Here is a 12,032-nt window from a genome sequence, read left to right as displayed (position 1 = left end):
TTCAGTCTGAGATAGACTTCGGCTGGCATAGGCCACAATTTGTCTCTGAGCATTTGAATGTCTATTGTGGTCAGCAAGGATTATACCCAACCCCATTGGGCAAGCATCTACAACAATCTCAGTATGTAACTTTGGATCAGAGTAGGCCATTTCAGTTGCATTGTCAATTGCATGTTTGATTTTCTTGAAACTTCAATCACATTAAGAGGACCATTGAAAGGGAAAATTCTCCTTTGTCAACTTTTGTAATGGGGCACTCACAGTGGCACAGTCACGAATATATCTGGAGGGGAAACATCCTTTACCACGCAACTTTTACCACGCAGTGCCTTTACAACGCAGGTTTTACAACGAAAACCATTACAACGCATTGCACTGGGGGGCGCTCTAGGATAGGGAATAGTTTTAATTTACTATCCAACACCTTCCCTACTATCCACGGGGACTGGAGTTGGAATAGTAAATTAAACTATTCACTATCCAGCACCCACCAAAACAATGCGTTGTAAAGGCTTGCGTTGTAAAACTTGCGTGGTAACAGCATGCGTGGTAAAAGCATGCATTGTAACAACGTACATCCTATCTGGAGCAATAGCTGGCCATGCATAAGAAGGATCGGAGCATTGTTACATTTTGTTGGGGACAGGTGGATGACAATGCTTGTACTTTTTTTTTTATGGACTGGAGTCATTCCACCCTGAGAAAAAATATGCCCAAAGAATAAGAATTTGTTTTTGTAAAACTCACATTTTTCTGCATTTAATCTGAGACCTGCTTCGGTGAGCAAATGACCCACTTGCGTAAGAGCTTTGTAATGTTCCTTTCGTGTGGCCCCAAACACTAATATGTAAATGTAAATGTCATGGTACTTATAGAGCGCACTCTCACCAGACGGTCACCTTGCGGTGTCGCCTATTCGGCTTCCTGGCACTGATACTCATACCGCTGTGGAACCCCTCCTGGCTTTCCCTGTGAAGTGTCCACTCCTGGGCACCCCCAGGGGGAAGCCAGGCATCCTTAGCGCTGTTGGGGCCGGTGTGGAAGCTAAGCAAGCTATTGCCCAGATTTGTAGCGTGGGGCCCGTGATTAGAATAGGCACGAGGCAAGAATTAACAGGTCAGAGGAAATTGAGCCAGAGACCCCGCCGAGGCGGGAATCAAACCCTGGTCCCTGGCCAGAACTCTGCATCAGGGTCTGCCGCTCTAACCATTGAGCCACACTCCTCCATATCATCACCGTAGTTTAAAGTACGTGTGAGAGATTAAATTATCCAGTGAATGACATCCTGAAGGATTTCTGCAGCCAGCGACACACCAAAACTGTGTCTCTTGTATCTGGAAAAAAACAATACAAATTGAAAAATGTGTAATGCACCTAGAGTTCTCTTCCAGCTGGAGTTGATGGTACCCTTTGTTCAAATCAAGAGGGGAGAAAACTTTGGTGCCATGTAGTCATGTCTGCTATCGGTGGACCTAGATGTCTTTCTCTCTTGATTGCTTTGTTGGGGCTTAGCACATATTAACACAAATAAGCACTGCACCTCCACTATCCTTTTTTGGCATTACCACTATGGGCAAAACCCTTGGCGTCGGACCAGTAGAATACTTAATGATGTCATGCTGCAATAATGTTTCCAGTTCTTTCTCAATGGCCTCCTGTAAATGAAAAGCAATCCAACAGTGTCAATGAGCAATAGGATGAATGTCCTTGTTAATGTGAAGTTGCACTTTCCTTGTCTTAACTTCCCTTAGTCCATAAAGTAACGAAGGAACTGACTTCCTATTACAGAATGTGCATTGAGATTGTAGTTAATGGATATCAGTCCCATGTCAGCAGCAGTGCCGAAACTGAGTAGACATGTACTCGATGAAGTACCTTAGAGAACATGAACTGGTGCTTGTACTGTCATTTTATTATGCCTCATGGTCGGTACAAATGGCCCTTGACTTTGTAATGGTGTAGAATCAGCCCACGTGTAAACCTTTGTTTTCTATGACAGTAGACATGGTACTGAAAACAGTTTGTTGAACTTTTCTTCCGGCATGTTGATCGATGCACCACGTTCTATAGTGAAAGTTGTAGGGCAGCCATTCACCTTTAGCCGGATCTTGTGGGTTTAGCCAAATGAGTTGGGTCATTTCACGTGGTGATCTCTTTTTGATTAGTGTTCTTTTTTACAAGCAGCCAATCCTACATGTTCATGTTCCTCTGCGGTCGGCATCACCATTGCACACCCATCTTCTTCACTGTTGGTCGATGATGACACTGAAGAGCCTTTGGAAGATGACTTTGATGTTGATTAACTTCATTTAGTCTCTACTTGCCTCAATGGATGTTGACCTTTGGCCTTGGGGGCATGTCTAGAATGCTTGTGGAACTTTATGCCGCACATTTTCTCTTTTATTTGTTATATACTTAGTTTCTATATTGCTTCGCAAACTGTTATGAAATGGTTTTCTTTCCCACATCCTTTGCATATTTGTCCAATGGAGAGCCATTTACATTTGTGTGGAAACAAGAATCCACATCTAAATTGGTGGCCCAGAAGATGACCTCTTCAGAGAGGTCGTCTTCTGTGCCTCCAATTTGTATTTATGCTTACTTTTCATGATCAACACTGATTCACTCTGAGTTCTTCCAGCTTCCATATCAGCAGTCTGTTGATCTGCACGTTCCTCAGCTCTCGCAGTCATGGAAAATTTATTGGGGTTAATCATGATAATGCAATGTCTGCAGACACAAAAAACAGACTGCGAGGAGACGGAGGATCCTTTATGGGTCAATTTAGGGGCTGGTCTAAGAGTATCTTGTAGTGAATAGTGGGCTTTAAAAATAAAATTAATAGGTCATCTGGTGCCCATAGGCAGGAGGAAGACTCATCATTTTGTGAGGACTGGGGTAAGGCAGGGTTGATGAGGTAATTTTCAGAATTGTGTTGGATGTAAAATGTGGAGTGATGATGTGATGGATGATGTTATCTGTGGGTATCATGTGTGAGGTGTGTTTAAGTTGTAGAGTGATGTCATATGGTGTGATGATTTTCAGCAATTATACAGAGTGATATGGCACAGTGCGATGCATGGTAGTATGATGATGTATGATATTAGCTGGTGTGTTGTGAGTTAGTTTGATGAGGGTTTGTGACATTTTGTGTTGTGTTTAACGTGGCATGGTGTGGTATTCCATGAAAAAGGGTGGTGTGATATATTATTTGTCAAAGTGTGGAGTGATGTTTTTCTATGGAGTAACACGCTATACAGTTAAGTTTTATTGTGTGTGCTAGTGTGGAATAGAGTAATGTTGCAGGGTCTGGGTGGGTGGGATAGTGTCATCCAGCATGGTCTGGTGTGATTCAGTTTTGTGAGGGTGAAATAGCAGGTGTTACATTCTTCAGAAACTAAGGGGCCTCATTTACTATATTTTGACGCACTGCAGCACAGCAAGCCTTCCTGCTGTGCAGCTGTGTGTCAAAATAAAAGTGCAGGAATGTGCCATATCTACAAGATATGTCGCATTCCTGTTTTTCTCCACTGCACCGGATCCCAAATAGCAGCCGTGGGCCAACGTAGACACCCTTGCGCCATGGTGCGAGGGTGCCTACATTGCTAGCATGATTGTTGTTGTGCAGGAAGGGACACCTTCCTGCACAAAAACAGTAATTAATTACATTGTGTTCCTTCTATGTGTGCCTCAGAATGCAGCATACACAGAAAGAGCAAAAAACGAGGAGAAATGAAAGTATTTCTCCTCGTTGTGTCACTCCTACGCCTCCCCTGGGGTGGCGTAGAATTCTGATGGATTCCAAGGTTCACTACACTTTGTAAAGCTGGGAATGTGTCAGGTTCCATTGATGTTCGTGGCAACATCAACAGCAACAGCCATGGAACGCCCCTTTCACGCAGAGTAATGCGTGAAAGGGTTTTTTACACAAAACGATATGGGCAGTGGACCACTTTTACACCTTCAAAGCACCAACTCAAATATCACCAATATTTATATATACTTAGTCTTTCAAATAGCGTGCAATTTTCAAATACTCCCTGCCCTGAGAGTATATCCCAAATCCTTGGGAAAAATCAATGTTGTACCAAACTTTGAAAAGCACCGCCAACAAATTTTAGATCTCCACCATGTGTTGGTAACAAAGTCTAGAATCAAGAATGTTTCAAAATAAAAGACGCTGTATTCGTGAATGCAAAAAAGTTCAAGGTTCCTTTAATAGTCCATTTAAAGTGCCAGCCAACGCGTTTCGTTCCGTCAAGCGGAACTTCTTCAGGGCGCAATGAATGTCATCAGCCGTATTTGTCTTCCTAATCACAATATCGAAATGGGATACAGATCAGTTCCCTCAATGCGGGTGATTGATGAGCGGGATAGGTCCAAGATCAAAGATTTTTTCTCTTATCGATTTATCAAACTATTTCTTGCCAGCTATTTCGAAATCTCTATTCAAGATATAATGTTCACCTTACGATTTCAAAGGGTATATTTCTTGGAAAATATTCCAATTAATTAAAGGCAGTAACCTGTCAGGGTCAAGTTATAGAACCCCCAGTCGGCGTCTCGATAATCCGCTCGCCAGATCCTTTCCCGCAAGAGTTGCCAACTCTTGCGGGAAAGGATCTGGCGCGCGGATTATCGAGACGCCGACTGGGGGTTCTATAACTTGACCCTGACAGGTTACTGCCTTTAATTAATTGGAAACTGTGAGTCACACTGAGGATTTAGAAGCCTGACCAAATAACGGTGCAGGACGTGCACGTTATATTACCTAAGGTTAGTGCCCTACAGAAAATTATCAAATAACATCGAAAACTAAGATGGAGACATAGGAATATTTTCCAAGAAATATACCCTTCGAAATCGTAAGGTGAACATTATATCTTGAATAGAGATTTCGAAATAGCTGGCAAGAAATAGTTTGATAAATCGATAAGAGAAAAAATCTTTGATCTTGGACCTATCCCGCTCATCAATCACCCGCATTGAGGGAACTGATCTGTATCCCATTTCGATATTGTGATTTGGAAGACAAATACGGCTGATGACATTCATTGCGCCCTGAAGAAGTTCCGCTTGACGGAACGAAACGCGTTGGCTGGCACTTTAAATGGACTATTAAAGGAACCTTGAACTTTTTTGCATTCACGAATACAGCGTCTTTTATTTTGAAACATTCTTGATTCTAGACTTTGTTACCAACACATGGTGGAGATCTAAAATTTGTTGGCGGTGCTTTTCAAAGTTTGGTACAATAATGCGTGAAAGGGGCCCATATTTACAAGGCCATGAAAAGTCATGCAAGGTGACTTCACGTAGCCTTGTAAATATGGCCAGGCACACTGCACCGCAGGTGCGTCAAAAGAGCAACGCACTGGCGGTGCAATGGGCATGTAAGTAAATCCCTGAGAATCCTAGCAAACACTAGTAAAAGCTTTATTTCTGGATTAACTTGCCACTGATTCCGTTGACAAGGTAGATATTTACACACTTGGGGCCTGATTCACAAAGAGCCTCTGCAGTAGTGATGGAGGCTCCGCACTGTAATTTCTCCTTTTGGAGATTCCGCTATGACTGCGGAGCCTGAATCGGGCCATAAGGAAATTATTGACATTTATTTCTGAAGAACTGAAATATGAACCTTCATTCTCTAAATTTACATTTGCACTAAAGCCCAACTCTTTGCTAAAAACCACTTCAGTGTGGAGGACAGCTCCAAGTCGTCCTCCGCCCCGATCCTCGTGTGCTGAGGACGACTCCAAACTGCCCTAGCAACTGAGGCAGGTGTAAAAAATTCAGAGATATAAAAATAACCACTGTTCCTAAACTTCATATCTTTTGCCCATTTCAGAAATACATTAGTTTCCTTGATACCTATTTTTCACTTTCCATATTTCACCATATGAATTGATCTATACTCAGTACACAATGAAAATACCTGTACGGTGCAGCTCAGTTGTTGGCTCTGGGTACCTCAGGTTTTTAGAGAACCTGCAAACCCTATATATCCCCTCAACCAAAAGGGTTTAGCAAACATAATGGTAAATTGCTTTTGTAAATTGGCCATCATGACAAATCGTTACAGATCAAAATATTGTCACAAAGGGCTGTTCCTACTACCTACTCAATTTCAATATTTCTTTATTTCAATAGTTAATTTATTTACAAAAATGTTGAGGGATCTGCACATATGAGCCCTTGCTAAATTAGAAATGTTGTCTACTTTTCTATATTATATAGCTTTCCTGATGTCAAGTATCCACTAACCTTAAGATCCAAATGTGGAGGAGTGAAGATGGCCCAACCAAACTCCCCTAGAACCAGCCCCAACAAACTTCCAGAACAACTGCCATGAGTGTCTTAGCAACTGTTCCCTGGGACAAAGAAGCGGGGCAGCAGGACCACACTGGACAGATATCGACACAATTTGAGCTATATCAAGGTAATCACTCCACAAGGGAAAAAAACAGCACAGTCATTTCACTGTTTCCAAAGTTCCATATCTAATTCATCAGTGCACTGACCTTTAAACGAATGTACTCCAGAAATCCAGATGGGAGAATACATAAAACATGTGAATGGAAGTCAAAGAGGCACCCATACGCATCTCCCTCAAACCAGGAAATGCCAACCGGAGAGTGACGTGGGGTTATTAAGCAAACAGAATATCAGCAACCCCCAAAAGCTGCCTTTCCGTAGTATGGGAACAATAAGGGGCTGTGCAAATGGTAAAGGCAGCACAATGCCATACTCCGGGGAACAAAGTCAAAGAAGGGTCCCACTATGAGGTAATGAACTCCGCAACAGCAGAAAAAACAGGATATCCGAATAGCGGGGAAGAACAATTGATGGGCACCACCCCCACCTAAGGGTTGAAGTTGAACTTCATGGTACTTTGCAAAAACTTTGAAAAATGCACTTTTGGGCATTTTTCAAAGTTTCATGTTGCGCACACACATGCCCTTAGGGCATGTGTGTGCGCAACATATGTGCACAGATTAATTTCAGGGGTGCAACAGGGTGTCCTTTGGACACCCCTGCACCCTTGAAATCGCATTCTCAATTTGCGATTCGCTAATTGCGAATCGCAAATTGAGAATGTCTTCCCATTCATTCCTATGGGCCTCTAAGCCCATAGGAATGAATTGGGAGGTATTCCTTAATTGTGAGTCGCAATTTGCGAGTCGCAATTAAGGAATATTAAGAAATCGCAATTTTTTTAGCGCTTTCTTCATGCATAGCATTTTGCTATTCCTTATTAGCGAATCCTTATTTTTCGCTAATAAGGAATCGCAAAATGGATGCTTGATGCATCTGGGGGTAAGTGACTTTAGCACATAAAACTGTTCGTTGATGTGATTTTTATGAAAAAAACTGTTGCTTTTATTGAGAGTCCTTTTTTCCTATTTTTCCCAAACAACTCTATATTTTGGCTATTTTCTTAGTTCTCTCCAAGGGAATCCACAAACCCTGGGTACCTTTCGAATGGCCAGAATGCTGGGAAAAAAGGATGCAAGTTTGGTGTGGATAGCTTATATGTGGACAAAACGTTATGGAGGCCTAAGCGCAAACTACCCCAAATAGCCATACAAATTTTTAGCACTAGAGGAGGCCTAGCAGCGAAAGGCTTGATGTTCTTTCTGGTCTTGTGTACTTGTTGGGAGCAAGAACTTCAGTGCCTTGAGACATCTTAAGTAATCGTGCAATGGATAAATTGCATGAATCTATTAATGCAGGTTGTTACATTGATATGGTGAGCTATGGTTTGATAGTTGTGGGTTGCGTGGTCAGTTTGGCATGATGTTGTGTTTGGGTTTGCGTTATGTTGACCTTTATAGTTTGATGGGGTATTGTGAATGTGAAGATTTCGTATAGATGGTGTCTGGCGTTTGATGGTATGATGTGCAGATGAAGTGTGGTATTGAATGATTTAGTCACTGATTGTATGATGTTCTATGGTGTTGTACTGTGTAGTACACAGTTGTGTGGTTAAAACTGTGGTGTGGTGAAAGGCAATGTGATATGGCATGGTATGACATGAAATACGGTGCAATCTATTAGTAGTACGATGTGGTGTGGTATGGTGAATTTTACATCTTTCTAACCTCCAGATATGGGTCTAGATGTCTAGATGTCTACACAAATTAATACCGAGCACTCATTGTCCATAAACAGTAGTCATCAAATTTGTCTAATTTCTCAATTTATTTTCTTCATTGAAAAATGTTTTCCTTTTTATATACAGTAGTCCAATTTTTCTTGACGCAGCCAACACGTGTTTTGTCTGGTCTATGTCGACCTTGACTTCTTCAGGGCCGTCAGACGTTATACCATCTAAATGTTGACGTATTAAGAGTTCCTGATAGTACAGAGGTTTCTTTATATATATACACTTCTTCCTCTCTTTTAATACTCGTCGTGTATTGTTTATTGGTCTGAGTTCCAACGTTACATCCCATAAGGTGTACGTCACCTCATATATCCAAACTTCCTTATTTCCAAAATTTCACGTAGTTATCCCATCATAATTGGTTTTCCATGTACGATAAATATATCCTTCATGTATTTAAGCTCGTCTTAGTTTCATCATTTTAATCCCATTAGGTGTACGAGTACATCACCTGAGGTCTCGAATACACGTGAATCGTCCGTAGCGTTCTACCTTGTCTAGATGTCTAAAGCTGGACAGTTGCAGCACAAACATTGCGATAATTGCAAATTACAAATAGCAATGAGCAAACTTGTATATAAGCATATAAACTGATCCTGATAAGTCTCTCAGTCGCAGAAAAGGAGCACTTAAATAGACACTTGCAATTAGTGAATTGCCAACAGTCACATATATAAAATTGACGTAGCAGAAAGTTCCTATGACATCGTGCACATACTCAGTGGCATTCGTAGCACTTACGAGAAACAGGCACTGGAATGTGGGCTCAGATACCCGAGGGTCACTAACATCTGAGGAAAGTGAAACCTGGCAAGGCAGCATAACCCTACTGAAAAGAGACCTAGACAAAGAAGAGGAGGTTCTCTGACGAGGAGCTGATCATCCTCATAGGGACTGTTGCTCTTAATCCGTTCCGTGCTGCCGTCGGCCATTGGCCGACGGCAGCACTGCCTCCCCAGTGCTGCCGTGGCCGTTTTGCGGAAGTGCCGCACTTACGCAAAATCGCGGCCGCCGTAAGGCGTTAAGGAACCTTAGGATGGTAACACAGAAGGTAGCCCACTTTTTAGACTATAATATATATATATATGAATCCAAGCAGAGAGGGTCCTTCCGGGATCGGCTCCCGTATTCAGGAGGTGCGTTTAGCCGGCAAGACCCATGCCGATCAAAGTTTCAATTTCCACAAATCCACAGGATAGAACGCACACTCGAAGGTTAGGGAATGCTGTAAATAGGTTTTATTTCTTAGACCCGCTACACAAGCCTGTGTGACCAAGACACAGGCTTGTGTTGAAACGTGTAGTGGTTCTAAGAAATAAAACCTATTTACAGCATCCCTTAACCTCCGTGTACACGTTCTATCCTGTGGATTTGTGGAAATATATATATATAAATATATATATATATATATATATATATATATATATATATATATATATATATATATATATATATATATATATATATATATATATATATATATATATATATATATATAGCATGTAGCAGAGAGCTACATGAATAGCATGCGCTATTCATGTAGCACTCTGTACCTGTGTAACATTCTGTTAATGGTCTCTTGCTATTTTACACAGTCCTAGTACTCTCACAGTTGGGTCAGGTTGAAATGTAAATTAAACGTTGCCCCACTGCTTTTAGCAGTGCAAAAAAGTAGAAATATAATGATAACAACACAGTGCTATCTTTTTATTTTTCTGCGCCGAAGCAGATTTTGGGGTGGGGCTTGGCTGTCATCCAGCCAGCTGGGGGAATATGTGCACTTGAGTGTGCATGACTGTTTGGCCTGCCTCTTGGGATGGCCAGACATTCATGCGCACTTAGCATGTTCCCCACCAGGCTGTAATGCACAGCCTGGAAGGGAACATGCACAATCTCCCACTGCGTGTCTGAGCACCAAACCATGGCACTCAGACCAATCACAAAGCTGCATTACAGCATTGTGATTGGCTAGGGTAGCCTGTTCATGCTTCCTTTCAGGCTGGACCAAATGGAAGAGAAACTAAGATGGAGGAGAGTCGGTGGCCTTTAAACAGAAGTGAGGTTTATTTTTTAAACTCCTGCCACCGCCCCGCCATCCTCGTTCGGAACCAGCTGCAACTGTTAAAAATGTGTAATGGAAGACTAAACAAATCTTAATATTTCCCCCCTATCTATGTGATTAAAACCTGAAAAGCAGTCACATTTAAAACTTTCAATTTAAAGGATGTCAGCCTGTTACTACGCTTTTTGCTTGCTACAGATAGCCACATACACTCATCAGGAAATTGACCCACATGATCCTGTCAATGCTTTTTACAAATAAAGTGCTGAATGAACAGATCGGGGCTGTGTGAGTCCCAAAGGATGAGGGTCCTAGGCAAATAAAGGAAAATCCAGACCGGAAAACCCACTCAGGACATGATTCAAAGTCCAAACCATGAAGGTTTATGAAAATGTAAGAATCCTTACAGAAGGTAAAAGAGCAAATGGTGAGTCAATTCAAATCATCATCATGAATATCATATATCAAGAGGAACGTCTAAGTATGGAATCAATAAGTGGTCTGATATGAAGTCTGCTTCTAAAGAGAGGAAAAGTCTGGCAAATATTCTAAATACAAAGTCAATGAGCTGTACGTCATAGGCACATGCTCGACAGAAGTCTCACAAAAGTCCGACATGCAACCCAAAACAGCGAGATTTATGAGTTCACGAGAGTAGAGAACATGCCCTTTGCATTGTATGAAGCTGCACCATCGGTTGTACTAATACAAATACATTGACAGAAACCAATCAACATTTCAGAAATTATGTTATGTAAAACAAGCTCGCTCTAGAAACCCTTCCTGGGTAAATAGTCAATGGGAACCTCTAACCTACAGACAAGGGGAAATGACATTGCATTACTAAACAAAAAAGTACTGAAAAAACATGGATGGAACTTATTTTTACCAGAAACCAGCACTAGCCTTGAACAAAGTAACATTACATGTAGGCAACTTTTTATTCTTCAAATCATTCAAGGACACACCAATAGGGAAATCAATACACCAAAGATATCCCTTGACAATTGACTAGACCACGTTTGTGGATCCAAGATCCAGCAACAATAGTGACAGTCCGCATCGACCCCTAATGCGAAGCTCCAGCGACGACCATCTCTTCGCATCAAACAGCAGCAATCCGCAACAACTAGCTTGCTCCTCACGCCAACAACGGTCTCCTTGCAGCGATCGACAACGCGAAGCTCCACTGCAGCTTTCCACATGGACTTGGAATCAAAGAAAGTACAATCATCAGCAGGACGAACCAGGTCTCTATATCTGACCGGTGCTCTATTGCAGGTGGCCTGAACTTGTGACTTTACCCCAGTCTAGCATGACCAGATAATCGCAATAGGTGCTTTCTACTTGTTGGCTCTATTTTTACCTGAAACTTTAACAATTCACAACTCCGGTTCTACTATATCGATTTCTGTCATTTTTATGTCTTTTTAGTTATTAAAATTAACTCTATTGTATTAAACTGGTTAGGGATTTTCTTGTGTTGTGTTTTTATTACTGGTTGAAAGCTGCATAAAAACTTTTCACATTGCCTCCAAGTTAAACCTGAATGCTTCTGTGCCAGGGTACCAGAGGGTTAAGCATTCGTTTATTTTGTGACCTTTGTGGCTCACCTGGGCAAGGATTGTGTTTAATAACTGAGTGGTAAATAAAGAAAAGGGGTGAACCCTGTATTCCTATGCAACAGATGTTCCAAAGGCAATAATTTAAGAAAAAGTAAATGAATGGGCAGGGGAATCAAAATACAATAAATCCTACGTTTACAATGAAAATTTAAAAAGTAAATGAATGGGCAGGGAA

This window comes from Lissotriton helveticus, chromosome 3_1 (genome assembly GCF_964261635.1).
Source record: "Lissotriton helveticus chromosome 3_1, aLisHel1.1, whole genome shotgun sequence".
Taxonomy (NCBI): domain Eukaryota; kingdom Metazoa; phylum Chordata; class Amphibia; order Caudata; family Salamandridae; genus Lissotriton; species Lissotriton helveticus.
This window is presented reverse-complemented; position numbering follows the sequence as displayed.